We start from the raw sequence: 14911 nt of genomic DNA on the forward strand, positions 1-14911 counted from the left end.
CAACCTGAGGCTCTCTCAGAAGCTTTCTTCAGCTGAAAGAAACTGCTCAGGCTCAGGTCAGACTCACTGAAAGGTAGTTCAGGCAGCTGCTCTTGTAACAGCTGCTTGCAGACATCAGAAAATATCTGTTAGTGAAAAGCTACAAATGTAATAGAAGAAAGCCCTTCCAGAACAGGCATTCTACAACAACTCTACCCTCCTACCCTCTTCTTCCATGAAGAAAAGCTATTAACAAACTCTAAGGACCAGCTTGCAGGATTAAGGTCTAATGTGTGAACACATACACTAGTATTCCTATTTGGACACCTAAAACCTTTTTAGATGTTTAGTTTTAAATTCAATTATATTATCAGATTACTACTGCTAACATTCTAGTGTAAGTCTCTATTCCTATCCTTTTCAGCGTGCATTCTGTTCTACTTTAAATCCCACATCCAATACATTCCAGGAAAATTACAGCAAATTGTAAAAAACTATTCTTATTACACCCCTCTGTTACATAATCAAGTTTCTCTTAAGTGGAGCAGGTAAGACTAACACACACGTCCCCTCCAATGAAACCTGCAATCCATTTATTCTGCTTTCTAAAATGAAAAATAATAAACCAATATGACATAGCACACTGCAGTCCTGTAACCTGAGCTTCCTCAGACAGATCTGGGTACAGCGCAGGTTTTAACACTGAGGTGGGGTTGGGAACATGACGAGGAGGAAAGGACAAGGAGTTTTAATTAACTTACGCAACTTCCACCTCAGAGGCCAAGCTTGGCTTCAGTGCCCCTGGAACCATGGGAGTGTTTCAGAGCGCTGTGACTCACTTCCTCGGGCTGTTCCATAGCTGCTCCCCCACACCGCCTCCCCTTCGCCTTTGGCTACAAACCATGGACCTCTGCCACCCCGCACCACAGAGCCACGGCATTCCTCCCTCCTCTAAGCACAAGATCTCAGCTCATTTCCCAAGACTATCACAACAGGATGAAAATAACTCTAGGAGAAATTATGGACACGTGAGATGGAAAATTCTCTCTAAACTGCAACTAGTACACGAATGAAGATTTCATAAAGTAAGTTTTTCCTACTTCCAAATTTCACTAGGAGAGGAAAAAACATCTTACAGCAGGAAACTGAATCCCTGGTAGCAAAAACGTAGAGGTGGATAAGCTGCTATATGACTCTCAGAAACCTTAATGCTATACTCTCTCCTTGCTTTCTGCAGTACTGCAAATGTATCAGAGATAACAGCTAAACTTCAACACCTGAGGTAATACTACTAAGGGTGATTTCTGACAGTCTTACTTTGTGAAATCACCACGAACTATTTTTATCTCCAAACTAGGCAACATTTTCCTTCCACTGATGCTTTTGCAATGCTGTCACATCATTCTGATTAAAAGAATGCAAGGTCTTCTGTATATTAGAAGACATTACCAGTAGATCAAGTTTTAACCTGACAGCTTTCTGAAATTCTGCTGTAGACTTTTTACACTGTGAAGAAAAATACAACAATAATTGTCAAAAAGATGGCATTCAACATTCAACTTGAAGGGTCCTTTTTATCAGCCAAAGAAAGAAAGAAAGAAAGAGTCCAGCTGATGCTGTTCTTAACAGTTGTGGCTGGGATTTGCAGCTACCACACAGAAAAGTGCCCAGAAGACCTTTAAAAACAGGACTCTCACATTAGTAAAATGCATTGAATTAACACAACTTCCCAAGCTTACACTTGTGTGGACTTTGGTTCTGCTTTTTCTATTACTAGGTAAGAAGACACCAGCATCACAAGGTCTAACTCGGACCAGTTTAGAACTGCAGCAATCTGGGAAAGAGATCTAACAAAACTATTAGGACGCAAAGTATAATAAGGAGTAAGTTCAGAGATAACCTAAATGAGGAAAAGGAATATGAACAATTGAAGCTGTTATTCAGCACAACATCCAGGAAAAGAGATTTACGGCAATTTGAACAAAACATGTTTACTGAACATCCCAGTTCTCCCAGTTACATGCAAAAATAACAACATAGGAGATCACCAAGATAAATGAGGATTTGGTGCATCTGGTATTTGATGGTAAAACAAAGTATCACAAAATTTGCATTTTAGAAGTTTTTTCTATATAGAAAATCTACAGAAAAGTATCTTCTATGTCATCCTAATAATAACAGCTCATAGTTTAAGCTGCAGTGATAAACGTTCAAGCTGCAGCATGACTATGCTTCGGGAAAGCTCATGCTTGGCAGCTTCACTGCATGAGCACTGCTGGCTGACTAAACAGGCTTCCCTCCCTGAGGTTGGGGGAATGAGCTCACACAATCATCCTCCCAGCCAATTACCAGCTTTGGAGTTTTTCTGCTTTGTTTTGTTTTACTTGAATTTCAGCACAAGAGTCAGCCTGCAGTAGCACAGGAAAATGGCAATACGCTTCCAGGCTTAAGTGCTTTGGAGCAGTACACCCTGGACCATTCCTCACCTTTGAATAAAGTACAGAGCCAGTTCCAATACTCTAATTCCCAGAAGATAGTGTCTTGCCTCCAAATATACAGAAGTGTTATGATACTTAGCATTGCTTTTACACTGCACAAAGAAAAAGCAGAACCTAGCATCAATATATTTTGTTTTAATAACTCTAAGATTTGGCATGCAACATCATCAGTTATATTCACTTCCAGGAGCTTCTGAAATTCAAGAACTTCTCCTGAACTTTCTCCAGATGAATATAAATTGTACATCACCTCCTTTAATACTGTAAATATTTTAATATTTCTAAGGGATTTTTGATATTGTAAGACTTTCTCTTCCACACCTAAAAAGAATGACAAATTAGATATACATATCCAATGGGAACATATTTTCTGGAAGGAAAAACACCTAAGGAAAGTAATTCATGGCACCTTACTGAGAAAAGTTAGAGTTAGCATTTTTAGCTAAAAACTTCTCTAGCATATCTGCACTAATGCATTAAATAAAATCATAAACACATATAAACACCATATGAGCTCAGTTTATGCAAAGAATGCTGAAGGACTTCCTGAAGTATACAACAAGACTATGGAGTCTCTTCCTGCACGCAGGATTCTGTTCTGAAATGATGAAGTCCTTTCAAAGGAGTTATTAGAAGAGTGCAGGCACAGACACTCAGAGCCACTCACTAGGCAGTTACCAGCCAGACCACCCATCAGCAGATTTTACCCAATTTAAAGCAGAATTATTGAGACATCCCTACCCAGTGCAGCTGTCTTGTCACAGTTTATTATTAGCCTAGAGAGAGTCTGATATAAAACCTTAACTAAAGTTAAAATATTATTTGATTTAGGGAACAAATAAAAAATGTTCACTGATAACCATTTAATGTAAAATATCTCTATCTCTCTTCAAAACTTGCTGCCTGTAAAACTGGCAACTGTTGCCTGTATAACTGGTAACTATCCACCATTATTCCATTTCTATAAATATTCTCTTAACTAAGCATATGTGTATTTGTACAGTTTCACATATCAAGTTCATGACCTCACACACTGTAGTAATCTTGAACTTTACTCTTCAGCTCACTTTTTGAGGGCTGTGCTGTCCTGTGCTTTGTTCAGTCCATTTGCTACATCAGCTATATTTGGCATGATAATCAAGTTCAAATTGTGCACATTTCTCATTCTCCTTTGAGATCATTTGCAAGCATTTCTCTCTGACAGAATGCTGCAGAAATGATTCAGGAAACTCAGATTTCTCCTAACACTTCAGCAAAATTAAGGATGCTGAGAATACTAACAAGCTGTAGTTGCAGTTGTAGACCATCTTTTAGTCCACCATCTTAGCTTTAAAATTCCTCTCGTTTAGGGTTTTATTCATGTGAAATAAAGTGTTCCTCTGTTCTAGCTAATGTACATTCTCAGCCTTAACTGCAACAATGCTGTCACTGTTCCTTACAGGAAATCTGACAGATTAGGGCAATGACAATCATTTCTCACTAAGTCCTCCTGCTGCCAGCAAGTGAAATTATGGTTCTCCCCGGTAAGCAGCTCAATCACTTTCAACCAGGATGATGGACAGATTCCAAGAACAATCTTACATTTAAGACAAATGCAGCAAGTTACCCCGTGTCCTTCTGAGACAGAGCAATCAAACCTTCCTTCTCCAATTTGCTCATTATGGTAAAATCCCACATTTATGAAACACATAAAGAATTATAATACATATTTTAATAATAACAGAGGAAACAACTCACTTTTAAGATCACACAACAAACAAGGTCAAAAAATAAGCAATATAATATAATATCTACCAGTTCCCCTTCAAACCTGAAAGAAAATCTGGGTTCAATTAAATCTACCTGTGAAAGATGGAAAGTGGGTATGCTATTCACACACGTGCAAAACGTTTAAATTCCTCCAGTGCAATAGAAGGTCAGAGGAAGCTAATGGGGTAGATTTTGTTTCTGGCTTTTGTGGTTTGCATTTTTGAAAATGACTGGAGAGTTACAGGTCATCACAAACTTGTTCCAGCCAGCAGAAATCTGCCTCTATGAAACCACCAGCACCATTTGCAAAAGTCTTGAGTGAGAACAGAGAAAAGGTTGAAAGCATGGTTCAGGTTTTGTGTTTGTAAAAGACTTGCAAAGCTTATTACATATAACCTATGCTTACTCTGCTGTATATGGAAACAGATTCAATCCCTCCTTCCAAAGCCTCTCCCGCACACTCACTTTGTCACATTTTCTTCCAGACAGTTACCTACATCAAAATTCCTGCAGATTGTTTTCAACCTCCCACTCACCAGCTTCAGACACCTTGAACAGGAAGGATAACAGCACAGCACAGAAAATAAACCATGTTTGTAAATTCTATACAGTCAAGCACAGCAATCTGTGTTCTGAAGAAAGCAGGGGAAAACTCAAAGCAACTAAAAAACACAATATGGTGCAAGAAAGCAAAATAAATAAATACAAAGATGATGGTTTTATGTTTCTGTCACTTTATCACCAATGGTATGGCATTTTCCAGACATCCTGAATGTCTGTCTCCATAGCAAAAGTTGTGTTTGCCAGGAGTGTGGAACCAACGGAGCAGTCCTGCAGTTTAAAAGAAGCCCACTATAAAGAATGTAATTAGGTATCAAGCATCTCCCCTAACACCTCCAAGTACAAAACTAATCCAGAGAATGTATCAGGTCGAAGTCCTAGAATCAACAAAGCCTATGAAATGGGGAAGGTTTACTTGTTGTGTAACACTGCATAGCAAAAAAAGGAATCCTACAGCAGGCCTGTAATAAAGACAAAGAGATGAAAGGAAAGCTGCTTCACAGGCAGACAACAAAAGGAAAAACACAGCATCCAGGAAGTTTGGCAACTTCCACTGATTCCTGAAGGTGCCTGCCTGAGGCTAGCAAACACATACCTAAATAAGTAGTATGCATATGACCTGGCCAAATTTTCCTGTGATTGGCCCATTTCTATTGCAGAGCAACTGATGCTATGACTGACTACAGGGGCACCTCTGCCCCGAGGACACGCTTAAAATTACTGTGCTGCCACTTTCACTTTCCCATTTTTGGAGGATGGGAGTTAATAAAGCTTTATTAAACCACTGTACTAACCAGAGACTCAAAAATGAAACCCATCGCTCTGTGAGGTGAAACATGTGAGAAAGCGGTCATGCTGGGAAGGACCACGTGCCAGCAAAATCAGGTCACTTGTACTGGACAACCACATACCCCAAACTACTGCTCCAATCTAAACCATTCCTGACATTCAGCACCACCAGAGGTTAATTATCCACAGTGAGCAAAATTACACAAAATGTAGAACAACCATACTGTCTGGGAAAAATACACATATCCAAATGGAAATACATGAACTACACTTCACAAAGGAACCAATCCAAGGAGAAACACAAACCCTACTTCAAGAAAATATTTTGGTTTATGGTAAAGGAGGTAATAAATGTGAAACATGAAAATGCAATCCTTTATACATTATTTAATTAGATACATTTCTGTTCCAATGGTCTTCAAATTCACCAAAGCATGCACTCTGATTCTATCTGGACCTACTTTTGACACCCATGGATGTGATTTTATTTATCCACATCACCATCATTTTTCCACACTTAATCTAAACACACAGAGCCATCCTAGTATGGAGGATGTTACAGAGAAGGATTTTGGTGTTTTGAATTAGAGGGTCTGAAGCACCTCAGATATACCTCAAAGGGAAGTTTTCAGGTAACAGTTCTATGAGGGGAAAGTCATACACTGTTGCTGAACACTTAAAAATAACCTAATTTTGGGGGTTGTCTTCCTCAGTTCAAACTGTAAACCTGGTTACAAGTTTATTGGAGGTTTCCTTTCCAAAACATACCCAGGATTTTCCACATAATTTTGTTCTAAAGGATGAGGAAGAGACAAAAAGTTGCTACAAAGAAAATGCCCATCAAGTGCTGATTAGTCTTATCCTTATGACAAGCCAGACAAAACCTGGCTAACACAAACAGCTCCACCAGAAGAAAATCAGTATGGATAAGGTAGGAAAACTACTAAAAAGACAGACTAAAAAACTTAACAGATAATTAAACAAACAACAAAAGGGGAAAAAAAACCACAACCAGTTTTTTTTTTTTTTAAGGAACTGGCAATGTTGCTTCTACTAGTTATTGAAAGGATATGTAAGATCTTCACTTATTTTCCACCAAAACTTTGAGTGCTGTTTCCAAAATAACCGAAATTTCATGCAAACCTCATCACATGAAAACAAATTGTTCATGATTTGCAGCAGACTAATCTTTTGTCATGTACCACGAGAGGCAGCTCCACAATCCAGACTCTTGTAAACACAAACACAGGAAAGTCCATCTTTACAAATGGCTTTGAAACACAGACCAGGATTATCCTTTAATAAAATACATACATGGTACATTTGTTATATTGGTTAATGTTTATAAACTGTACTGAAGTTAGGAATAATTGTTATTATAATCCGTCATGATGATAAACCCTGATCTGAAGAGGTTTGGGCAGTCTTAGAGAGCAGAATGAGCACAGTTATTACAGAGTAAGAAATGCTGCTTTCAGGCTTTGTGAAGTTACAGGAACATCATTCCTTGCCACTGGATATGGGTTAACAGTGTAAGCCCTTAGACAGTTATTTTAAGCTTTTTTGTTTGGAGCTGTCTGGGAAGGCAGTTGCTTGCAACAGAGACTAACATGAGGAATCACAGCAGGCCCGAAAGTCAGAATGGCAAAGAGCAAGCCAAAAGCCTTTCCCTGCCCTCGCATTCCCATACCTGACAGGACCACAACACATCCTTCACTCAAATGCCTCTCCTGCCACAAACACACCAGCTGCAGAACTGCATGCATACCCCAGAGACAGAACGTATCTCTCTGCACTTCAGCCCTGAGAAGAAAACACAACTGAATGCACTGAGCTGCAACAGGAAAGATTGCTACAGGTTCAGTTGTTCCCATCTCAACCTCTTCAGCACTCCAGCAAAAAAAAAACAGGCTGGCACACACATCCAGTGTATGGAACAACAAAGTCTGAGTGTTTTACAGATTCCTTTCAGACTCTACAAGGGGTAATGGGCTACAACTAAAGGAAGAGAATGGTGAAAGTTCATAGAGACAGCGATACTTTCCATTCCCAGAGATTTCTTCATAAGAAATATAAAGGTACTCAATTCCTCAGCCTGACCACCTGGCAGAGACATTCTTAAAATCATCAAGCAGGCATCATCACTCACCCAAGTCTGGCTGGACAGTAGCTGAGACTACACATACAGGCAGAACCCTGGGATCTGGGATCAGCATCCAACTCTGCTACAGACATACACCTTAAGCAAGCCACTTCAAATTGTTTCATAAAATAAGAATAATACTTGAAACCAAAACCGTTGATTTTAATGGAGTACTTTGAGGTCATAAAAGTTGTATTATCTTTAACAACAGCCACTAACTACCTGAGAGTCTTCCACAAAGGGCTTAGAAGCCTAATTTCAGACATGATGCAATCAGGGTAGTGATAACCAAAGAAGAGGGAATAAGACAAAAAGTGAAGGAAAAAAGTGGCACAATAACATAGTTCTCTTTTGTCACATGTCTGCCTCTATCTCACTGGACCCAGAAATATCTTTGTTTATCAGCAGTTATCTAAGCTGAAGCAGTGCTGACCTTGGCTTGCCTACATCCACGCACTTGCAGGAAACACACGACAGTATTGACTGAGCACAGTCTTTTACAGCACGGACAGGACTTCAGTTCAAATTTCTAAAATTACATCTTTTAGGAATTCCTGTTGACTATAAAAGGGTTTCTTTATTGTGCTGGTCTGTTACAAGGTACAGTAAGCTCTTGGCCATGATGGGGGCTGTCAGGCATTACAGCAATGCAGCTAAGCAAATGCACACCAGTACTGGGAGTAGGAACACTGAAAGATGTGGGCAAGCAGGATCATCACACAGTGGAAAACAGTACGGTTTTTAAACTCCACGGGCTTAGAGCAGTCTGATTTCTTAACCTTTAATTAAAAAATCAAAGCACTCTCCAGGTTTCTGGATTCCGAGCTCCCTGCCAGTTACCTGACAGACACCTGCTCAATCTCCTCCTTTTAGCCACAGGGATTTCAGTGGAGGAAGGAAAGAGCAGATGGCTGGAACCAGTAGTGGATCAAATACAAAGCGCTTCCATTTCTGTAGTGGCTTATTTGTATCCTTACTAGCATTATAAAAGCACTTCCACTATGGAGCATAAGTGACATCAGCCTCATATGGACTCAGAGCAAAGTCAGGAATTTCCTAAAGATTCAGCTCAACAAAGCTACCTGAAACCAAACAAGCCACTCATTCCGTACTTTATAACTAGAAAGAAAATAAGTTATTTGATAACAGCATGAGGAAAAATGTTCTCTATTAAGAATCCTTACAAAGCTATTTTAAACTGAGCAAAAGACAGCTGTTAGTAAAACAAAGCTGAGGTCACTATGATTAAATTCAATACTATGAGAAAAACTAAAATTTATGCATTAATCCACCTGGAGATGGAATTCTATGAGTTTTAAGGAGATCAGAAGTATCCTGCACTTGCACAGTGTACTCTGCCTGTCCTCGAATATAAATATATTTTAATTGAAGTCATAACATTTTGATTCAATAATCCCACATTACACTTTGAACAGCTGTATTTGCTAAAGATACAGGCTATGAAATTGCTATTAACAGGAACAATAAGTCCTTGCAAATTGTGAAAAAAAAAACCTCAGGATATAAATAATTTGAAGATCAGACTTACTAGAAAAGCTGTTAAGATCATCTGCACCAAACACTTGACCATCTACAAAAGAAATAACTAAGCATGAAGGAAAATAATTCCCTTATATTATATAGTTTTCACTTCAGAATGAAGGGCTAATGAACTAATCATGTCTTCAGGTATATGGATTCCATTAACCTGATTGTCTCACACCAAAGAAACTCTGAGACTGATGCTCCTTTACAATCCATAATGCATCTAGTCATCCAGTTTTATGCCAGTTTGGATGGGGCTCTGAGCAACGTGGACTAGAGCAAAGTGTTCCAGCCTTTGCCAGGGGGTGGAACGAGATGATCTTTAAGGTCCCTTCCAAAGCAAACCATTCTGATTTTGTGATCATGGATTCTAAAGTATTTTTTCACACCAGGTATATAGCACTCTCTCATTTCAAGTAGGTTAATTCAAGTGGTCCAGTTTATGCCTCACAGCATCTGATGACATTACTATTTTCAACACATCTCCAAACAAGAGATGAATGAACATCCAATCTCTCATCAGCAGGCTGTGAGACAACTGTGTAACTAATGTTACACAGTTCTTCCCCTTTTGGGATTCCACCAAGGCAGAAAAACATTCTACAAGCTATTATACCACAGACAAATTTCTCCTACAGAAAGTTGAAGGAACTTGTCCATGAACAAACTTCATTTTTGTGGATTTTTTTATTGAAGACAGGTAAGTCTGGGAGAGGGAGATTTTAAAATTACTTGCCTGAAGAGGTCTAGGACAAATGAAATAACCTAACTCGATCTCAGGTTAGTGCCTATCCTTTCAATCATATTTAGTCTCTTACTCAGTTTGAAATCCCATCCTAAGGTTGGCTAAAGTGCACATGAAACCTCTCCAAAACATTTCTTCCTATTTCAGCCCGCCCACGAGACCGTATGCCATGCATATTAATAAACTCAAGATAAGCATACAGCAGTCAATGCAGGTTTATTGTGGATCTAAAAATACCATGCTAGCTTTTACTAGAGTTGTCATTTGTAAGACTTATGTGCACATACGCGAACCTGGGCTGTGGTGGTGTCTAGGGGACACAGAGAAATTCAGGATACTAGGCAGACCTATTCAGGTGCAATCATGACATTGTTACTAACTTTGCCTAGGAATTAGATAAAAATGCTGAAGAATCTCATCCAATTCCTTCCCTCCATGCAATTACAAAATCATATGAACAAAGAAGGGAAGGTATTTATTTATACCTATTATGAGCACCATAAGCACAATCTGGAATCAGAGAATCAAAAAAAGGGGCTCTAAAAGCCTGTAAGAGTGTTTTTAGCAACTACCATGACATGTATATTCCTCCCATCTTCACAATCACATTCCCAACCACCGCTCCAAGAAAAAAGAATTTTTGTTCTTTCCCCACAACTGCAACATCTGAGATGCCACAAATAAGACACAGCTTTCAGGCCCACAGGGAATGGACGCATTGTAACTGCATGTGATGCCTTGAGAGGCTACCTAGAACAGAGGCTAAATAGTGTTAAAGGAATAAGATAGGTATTTATTCAAAAGATGTCACACATGTTCAGAGCTCACTCGTGCATGGAACCAGCTTCCACATCTTCCACTCCTTCAACCCTCTGACTGAATGTTCTGTTTCACCTGGACAAGAGCAACCTGTACTGATTTTTAGCAGGAGGACAGCACACATCACAGCAGCTGGACTACAGGAACAAGGATCCTTTCAGCAGACTGTGGAAAGAGCTCTGCCACTGCTCCCACTGCCCCTTCTGAGGGCCCCAGAAGTCAGGGAGCACCACGGTCCTTGGCTACTGTTTTAACCTGCAGCAGCAAATGTCAGATTTCTATCACTGAAGGGCTGAGAGGGAGAAGGCATGGTCAGAACAATCACACATTTGGTTGTGAAATATAGTCAGGTTTCACAGAAAAAAAATAAAATAGGACCCAGAGTTTTTTAAATGCAGACAGTACGGATGAAATTGGCAGTGTCATTCTTCCCTCTACATAAAAAGATATGCACTTGCCACAGCTATTTACAGGGGGGAAAACAAACAAACAAAAACCAGCAACAGAACTAAGCCTTGAGAGCTATGCATGAGGAATGCTGTCACAACATTACTTTAAAAAAAAAGGGCAAGTACTGATTTGCACATAATTGATGACATTCACCTATTACAGTAGGTTAAACAGTTAAATCAATGCTTTTCCAAAGTGTTGCACCACTTCTACTTGTGGTTTTGTTTTCTGTCTTACTGAAAATCTTGAACATTGCACAAAAATTTCCCTTGCAGACAAAACCTGACAAATCAGAGTCACAAAAGTACTGTCAGAGCCACAAAAATGAACAAAAAAGCAGAAGGAAATTCACACTCATTGCTATCTGCACATTAGACCATCAGGAAAAACGTTTAAATAAAAGAATGGCTTTTACACATACACAGATCGTGCAGGTAGCAGGCTAAGTTTGTATTGCTGCAGACCTTTCTGAACCCAGTGGCTCTGCTTAAGCAAGGTTTCCACACCCTTCAGCTGTCTTCAGCTCACCTTCTGCAAGACTTGTGACCCTGGTGTTGGCATAAAGCTTCACAGTAGCACCAGTGCAGAGACAGGGATTATTTCCTCAGCAGCATTTTCAGAGGCCCAGGGCTGAAGAATTCACGCTTCCAACTGAGGTCAGGCACGACTGTTGGTTTCCATTCGGTCTCATTTGTGTTGCAACACACAAGAAGCTAACAAGTGAGAAAAGGGTGAGATGACAAAAAAACTAGCAGAAAGAAGAAAATCTCCTCAAACCACAAGTGTATCAGTCCCTCCAGATGCCTTTCCTCTTGCTCCCACATTTCCAGTACATTTTGTCAATTTTCTAGAATATGATGCCTTCCAGGTTAACATACTTAGCTCCACAAAGACATCACGGCAGTTCAAACTGTTCCAAAAGATATGAACCACCCATCCAATTGAGCCACAATAATAACTTCTTAGTGTGTCACCTCCCTTTTTTTTAAAGGTAGATTTTAATAACTGGTAATTTCTTAAATGTAATTTTTTTACTTATACCCTACCTGGTAACAATAAGGTAGATTAGGACATATAAAAAGCTGCATCCATTAAAAAGAAGTTGTTTATAATTTTTGTTACAGTTCTTAGCTCCCTTCCTTGAAGAAATATAAGGTTTTCTAAAACATTTTTCTTATTTTTCTTGTTAATAAATATACATGTATTTAATTTTATGCACAGATATTTGCACTGTAAAGAGGAATTAGCACCTTTTTCTTATATATGGAGAGAATGTTGTGTGCCAGTTTTCTCAGTATCACTGCTCATAGTTTCAAATATTGCAAATTGTTTAAAATAATTTGAAAATTTTCATACACTAAGCTCCCTTAGCATTCAGTAGACACTGGATTTAAAAGTTCAAGTTTTTAAAAGCAGCAGCTGGAAATACCCCACCTGTCAGTTCCTCAGCTCCCAGTATCATTTCACTACTTCTCTAGTCAATTTCTAAAATAAGTGTATCTGCAGCTCTAATGTTAAAAAGGGAAATTACCTTCCACAGTTCCGATTTTCTATTTTTTTATGCTTAATAGGTAAAATGACATTTTTGGCAGTCCTTGAAAAAATGGTTTAAAATAAATACCACAGCAATAAATATACTATGCTTGCCTAGCTGCATCAGTAAAAATTTCCTCAGCTGAATATGGACACATTTTTTTCCTGTTTCTTGTGGAGAAATAATTCTTCAGCAACAAAATCCAAGTCCTGATGTGTTTCTTGCTCATAATCTGTGTACTTACAACAGTATCTACTACTGAGAGTGACTTGGCTGTTAAACTAAACTAGCCTAGGAATACTTTCCACCATCATTCCAGGAAGAAACGGAAGATGTATACTTGTAATTGGTTAACACTCTCTTCCCTCTCCCTCCAAGTAAATAGCACACACAGACACACAAAGGGCAAGGAAAACAATTAACCTTCCAACTCCTGAATTTTGGCTTCAATTCCCTCAAGCAGCTTCATGCACAAAATCGACATGTGGAAAGAATAATCTACGGTGACCAACTCTGCTGAGGCTTGTGGAAAACTGGCCTGCGCAGCACAGCAAGCTCCTGCCAGAGATGTGCGGCGGCACAGACCTCAGCGAACGTGCACCACAAAAGCAGCACCACGTCCTTCCCAGGCATTCTGGAAAACCTCAGTGTTTAAAAGCAATCCTTGACCACCTCTTCCATCCCACACTAAAGTTTAAGAACCCCTCCCCTTTTTTTTTTCCCCCCTCAAGAAAAAAATACAGGCATACAATTACAAATGTATGCATTAATTTAAAGCCACGTTTTACTCTTTAAAGCATGCAACTTCATCACATGGCCCCGAGGCCTCCTCTGGATTACTGGTACCATGTCTGTCAGGAGATGCCGTCAATTTATTTTAAGATACACAGTGGTGTTTAAATCTACCAATTTGCTTTCAGTTTGGAGCTGCTGTTTTAAAGCAAAATCCCACCAGTAACAACTCCCTCTTCATTAAATATCTTAAAATTTGGAAATTAAAAAATGGACAGTACTTCATTAAAGTATTTATTCAAGAACTCCCTCATTCGTGAATAAAAAAAAACAAAAAACAAACCTGGGATGAACTTTTACTAGACACACTATTTTACAATTTTAATTTCTTCCTGAAGCAGCAACTCTGGTACGTGCTGTTTGTATATGATTTCAGCTCAGTGCTTTGCTTTATTATTATAAAATATATTAGGACTTGCATCTGTAATTACTAAATATGTTCCAAATTTTAAATTTGTTTTAGTATCTTATTTTTTCTGCATTTTGGAGGTAGCAAAACACTGGGTTTCCCCCTGACAGGAGTGCTATGCTCCCCTGCTCTCTCCAAGCATACTGAGTAGCGCAGTTCTGAATTACCCAGGTCCACTCACACTGCTGTAAAAGAACTGCTTTTGCCCAGACACTTCTGCAGGCATCTGGGCACCAAGAAATTTTAATATACATTGCTGTTTTAGCTCCTGGCCGGTGTCTCCCCAGCTCATCTAGTTTTTCCAATTCCCTGAGATGCTTATCTCATTCCCACTAGGCAGGAGTAGCGTTCTTCAATCGCTGCTAGAAGAAGCTGGTGTAAGCACAAATTTCCATTTATAGATCGCTATTAAAAGGTTTCCTCTCTTGCTCAAGCAAACACTGGGCTCAGTATGATTACAATCCATATGTGCATATATCTGTTAGAAAAGTTATTTCCTCTTATACAAGGTTGTATTTATTTAGCTGCTCCAGTACAGCTGTTCCAAAGCCACTTGGAGTCTAAAAGCATGCTTTTCTGATGTTGCATTTCCCAATGAAATGCCTCAGCTGCTGAGCAAGAGCCTGAGCTGATAGCCTTTAGAAACATTATCTCTCAAAGGGTCTGTGTGCCCCCGCAGCACAGCTTTCCGTCCCTGCAAGTCACGAAGCCCAGGCTGCCCCGAGAGGCGCCCGGCAGCTGCCCCGGCCCGCCGGGCAGGCCCCGACCCGCGGCTGCGGCACAGCGCGGCCCCGCCTCCAGCAAGGGAGGGCCCGGCGCCGGCCGGGCACCGAGCCCCTGACAGCCGGGCACCGAACGCCCTGCACAGCCCGGCCCCACCTGCAGCAAGGGAGGCCCC

At 39.8% G+C, this 14911-nt stretch overlaps 1 protein-coding gene across 4 annotated transcripts in view; it reads right to left on the minus strand.

Annotated features, from left to right (window-relative positions):
• MIDEAS (mitotic deacetylase associated SANT domain protein) overlaps window positions 1-14911 on the minus strand; it is a 52415-nt gene that overhangs the window by 24395 nt on the left and 13109 nt on the right. For 2 of the 4 annotated variants that reach the window (XM_074542965.1, XM_074542966.1), the window contains exon 2: window positions 11807-11991. The exons of the other annotated variants lie outside the window; for them this stretch is intronic. The gene's annotated coding sequence lies outside the window, so the exon portion shown is untranslated. The remainder of the gene's footprint in view (window positions 1-11806; window positions 11992-14911) is intronic. 4 annotated transcript variants of the gene reach the window in all.

This window comes from Zonotrichia albicollis, chromosome 6 (genome assembly GCF_047830755.1).
Source record: "Zonotrichia albicollis isolate bZonAlb1 chromosome 6, bZonAlb1.hap1, whole genome shotgun sequence".
NCBI classification, from domain to species: domain Eukaryota; kingdom Metazoa; phylum Chordata; class Aves; order Passeriformes; family Passerellidae; genus Zonotrichia; species Zonotrichia albicollis.